Here is a 4,987-nt window from a genome sequence, read left to right as displayed (position 1 = left end):
CATTTTGTAAGTGTTTTTATTTTAATAAAATTAGCTCCTACAACCTTCTTTTTTTTTGTTTAACTTCTGTGTCTGAAGTTAAGCAATTTTTTTCCACAGAGGAAGAGATGAATGCTTTGTAGCATGTATAAAAAATCCTGACCGGGATTCAAATCCAGGAAAAGCCAAGACACTATCACTCGTGCCACAGAGGCTGGCAGCTCCTACAACCTAGACTCTGCTTAGTCATAAAAGACAGCAGTTTTAAACAATGCTTGAGAATTAATGATATACTATTACATACCAAGCTATTATACATTAACATTCATAACACAAAACAAGCAGTTTACTAAAATTATCAAAAAAACCTGATTAATGATTCCATTCATGGCAGTACTTTTTACTAAATAAAGTCACTATATTAACTGTAAGAAAAATTACTTTTATATTGAAAAAAGAGGAAAAAGAAAACATGAGTTTTAATAATGGAATTCTCTGAAATTGCTACATAGATGCAATTTCATCAAACAGTTATTAAAGAACAGTGATAAAATAATAGACTAGATGCAAGCAGTTCTTCTTTAGATGGAAACTGCAGGTATTAATAATTTACTAAATAATGATTACAGCAATAATCATAAGCAATTTAAAACAATAAAATATGGATAGGTTCAAATAGGATAATAAACAGGTATAAAAACTAACCATGTAAAACATACATGACTGTTGCTTTATTCTGACATTATGTTAAACTAAAAAGAGCTAAAATCGTATTATTTACAACATTTATGTTCCTCTTTTATAGGAACTGAAGTGAACTTGTTTATTATTAAACTTATTAATTACTTATTAATTTACATAAACTATAACTAAAAACTAACAGATGTGATAAACCTGATTGGAAAATTGTAACAAGTAAAAGTATTTGCTAGGGGTCTATAACTTCATTGATAAATTATGTAGCAATTACCGTATAATTTATTCATTCAATCCGATAACTACCAGATCACATCTAAGTACAGCTACACTTCTGTTTTATATGATGATTAATGAATGCACTTATTAATGTGTGAAAGATGCAAAGACCTTAAATCACTTTGGTAACTTGTATTTTATAATTTATGAATATACAAAACCCTGAATTTTGTATAACAAGTTTCAGAGTAGCAACTCAGTGAATGAAAATTACAGAGCAACAACATGTTGATACACTGAAGACATTGAAGCAAGGGCAAAATTCATTAAATAAAGCACATCCCTAAAAAAGTTGGTCCACTAACAAAGATAAGATGGTCTCTACATATATGAGAATTTTATGATCCAAAAAAAAATTAAAATAATTGTTCCTCAGCAATTCTGCTATTAATCCAAATAAATGATTTCAAATTTGGCACTACCCTACTTTACAGACTGCTGAAGTCCTAACCAAAAGATTAAAAACTATAGGGGTCTCTCTGTACTTTGTAATTTTCTTTTAATCTTGTGGAGAATGTACTGAATGTTGACTGTTATACTGGCCTATTTATAATTAAAGACAATTTTGTAGTTAACATTAAAACAGTACTGCACTAACCTGTTAATATCTTAGTACTGTTATTTATATCGTAAATTGTTATTTTACCTCAGATTACGTTATGAATAGTCCTGATTTACAGCATTAAAAAAACAAATGAAAGCTCTTATTTCACACAGGAAACTATGTTTTTCGCAAATCTTTCAGAGGTAATTATGAAATTTCTTCAACAACAGAATATTCAATAGCATACTGTTTTTGGTCCCAAAAGTGGTAAGGAGATTAATTTAAATATATGTTTTAATAGTTTAATTGATCTGTACTAGACTTGTTTTGTTAGAAAGTTATTGTCATTAAGTTTAGCATGCAATGAACTGCCAGATCGTATATATCAAGCAATAAAGTTCCCAATCAAAATAAGCAATATAAAATAAATTAAAAACATAAAATATAATCATACATCAAACAAGAACCAGAAAAATGGAATTAGCCTATCAACTACTGAGAAATATTTAGAAAAACTCAACAAAAGGCAAAATTAGGCACTACAATATGGTAATTAAACTACAGGCTTGTACACATCAAAATGAAAAGCCAAATTCTTCTGCCACCTTATGAAAACAGACTCCAATACAAATCATCAACCAGGTTTACAACAAAAAGTACAGAAACCAATGGATCTCAGCGATTTAAAAAGGCAAGAATGAAAATAGGTGAAAAAATAGTTGTAAGATAAAACAAACTTCAGAAAACTAAAAACAGGATTTCAAGGGATTCTGAGGAAAGAGAAAAAAGAAACCAACAATTTCTGATCACAAGAGAAAAGGTTGAAACAAAGTGAAAGAATAAAGAACTATTGGAAGACAGGAGAGAAAATGACCCCAAGTAAGAAAAATGAGCGCAAAATGGGTTGAAATGGAGTAACAATAAAATTTACTGCTTTTTTTTTTTTATTTCCCAATAACAAATGATGATATCAATATATAAACTTGATCTTTGGTATATGTAATCTTCATGTGAATATATAAAAACAAATTTCTATATTTTTGAAATTCAACCTTGAAAGGGGTGAAGAAGGTAAAAAAATTTTGAACAATGATAGCAAACTTTTCCCATTCCTGACTGTACTAAACGAGATATACACTGGATTTGGGCTTGCAAATACTCTTCAGATAAATATCTAAAAAACATTTTTGGTTTAATTTTTATTTATTACGTGGTGCGACGGTGTTCGGCGCGGCGGCTCAATCAACCCAGCCACTATTACTGAATGTGTGACGTGAATGGCTGCACCTGCCTCCGGTTATTTCCCTAAAAAACATAAAATTAGAAAAAATCAAAGAATTTAAAAAAAGGGATAAACAAAATACGGTCACCTAGAGTTGTTTATCGGGTAACGCTAAGAACCGGGAAAAATACATATTTACCCATTCGAAGGACGGGTAACCAGCTGTAACTACTATTTTGAAACCCGCAATCTTCAGATCATTCAAAGTTTCTACTATAAAATTGTTGCTCCGAAGAAATAACAACACTGATATTTTTTATAAATTGAACAGGCTTTAATTTTTAACTGTCATTATCATTTTCATAAGCATGAGTTTAATGAATACTGAGGGAGTCCAGGGGGCAGAGCCACTGGCTAGACGGGAAGGGCGAACGAACGAGCCATGACCGGCTAAAAATCCCCTGATTGTGACGGGAAACGCAAGTAACCCGTTGTTTTTGCATTTTTTTTGCAATAACCATATAGCGTGAGCGAAGCCGCGACGGGAATGCATATATATATATATATATATATATATATATATATATACATATATATATATACAATGTTTCTAAAATGGTGGGCTGGCTAAACTCTTTCGGATTCTGCTTGTAAAACTAAACAAAAAATATCCTTAGGAAAAATGGAAATTTCTCTTTCGTTCTCCCTCTGTCCACCATCTTGTTACTTTTATGTAATAATTCATATCTGAAGTTCGTTTAAAGTAATCACATTAATATTTGGTAAGCGTCTTGGTAATAAAGTTTTAAAATTGGCAAAAAATTAGAATTTCAATACCTTCACAAATTACAAAATGTTTACTTTTCAATCCGTTGTATCTCCATAAATATTAGTTAAACAACTAATATTTATGTTATTTGCTAAAATATTAAGCTTTTTATTTTGAACAAAATGACATTTTATTTGTTTATATCGGTTAACAAGTAGTCGAGTTGTGGGAGAAAATTGATGTAATTTTTTTAATAATTAATAATAATATTATTGTTATTATTATTTTCACCAGTAGAACATGTCCTGAAAGGTTCTCAGATTCTTTGTGGGACACTTGTATAATAATGGACATAATTCAAAGAAAGTGTCCGAACACTGTTTCTATTTCTGAGCATACCAGCATGACATAACAAATAGCTTCCGAGGTGGTGTTAGACTAGGAACAGTGAATGCTATTTTAAAACAATTTAAAGAAACCGATTTGTTTTCACCTAAAAGGAAAGGCAAATATGGGCGTAAAAGAAAAACTATTCCAACAGACGATCGGTTATTAGTGAGGAAAAGTAAACTTGATCCAAAATTATCTGCTGTGGACTCAAATCAAATCGAAAATAAGGAGCCAATGGAACGGATTTTCACGTGCCAACTATTAGATACCAACTTCTTGCAGCTGAACCAAAAGCTCGTCGGCTTGCTAAAAATCAGCTTGTAATACCAGCAATGTGCAAAAAAACGCTGTTGTGGTCCAAAGCCCATGCTAATTGGACCAAAGAAGACTAGAAAAATGTATTTTTCCGACGAGTCGCACTTTTATGAACAGGAGCAAAGGATTCCATACTTTAGAAAACCACCAAAGAAAATACATCTGATACATACATATATGTCAAATGAAACCCAACAGTCTGGTTAAATATCCCCAGAAAAGAATTTTTGGGGGATATTAAGTGATGTGTATATATATATATATATATATATATATATATATATATATATATATATATACACACGAGGTGCTACCCAAAAGTTCCGGGAATTTTGCCATAAAAATAAAATAGCTTACCATAACTTATAATTTCCACTGTCTCCAAAGTAACCCCCTGGGCATTGATACAGTAATATTGAAATTTCATTTTCGGAAAGGGTAAAAAGTCGCACGGAGCAAGGTCAAGCGAATAGGGGGGGGGGGGGAATCACTACCGTCTTTTTGGAAGCTAAGAAATTCCAAACGGTTAGCGATGTGTGCGCGGGCGCGTTGTCATGGAGCAGAACCCAGCTGTTGTTACCCCACAGATTGAATGTTTGCGCCAAATGCTTTCACGTAACCGCTTCAAAACTTCACAATAGAACATCCCATTGACAGTATGACCAAGAGGAACAAATTCCTTACGGATAATGCCTTTGGTGTCGAAAAAAAACAATCATCATGGACTTCACGTTGCTGCGAACTTGGCGTGCTTTTTTTGGCCGCGGTGAACTTGGCGACTTCCACTGCGACG

At 32.1% G+C, this 4,987-nt stretch overlaps 1 protein-coding gene across 1 annotated transcript in view; it reads right to left on the bottom strand.

Annotated features, from left to right (window-relative positions):
• LOC142334481 (uncharacterized) overlaps window positions 1–4,987 on the bottom strand; it is a 266,080-nt gene that overhangs the window by 251,339 nt on the left and 9,754 nt on the right. The gene's annotated exons all lie outside the window — the stretch shown is intronic.

The sequence above is a fragment of the Lycorma delicatula genome, chromosome 1 (genome assembly GCF_047948215.1).
Source record: "Lycorma delicatula isolate Av1 chromosome 1, ASM4794821v1, whole genome shotgun sequence".
NCBI classification, from domain to species: domain Eukaryota; kingdom Metazoa; phylum Arthropoda; class Insecta; order Hemiptera; family Fulgoridae; genus Lycorma; species Lycorma delicatula.
The sequence above is the reverse complement of the archived record's forward strand: the minus strand, read 5'-3'. Positions and strand labels throughout refer to the sequence as shown.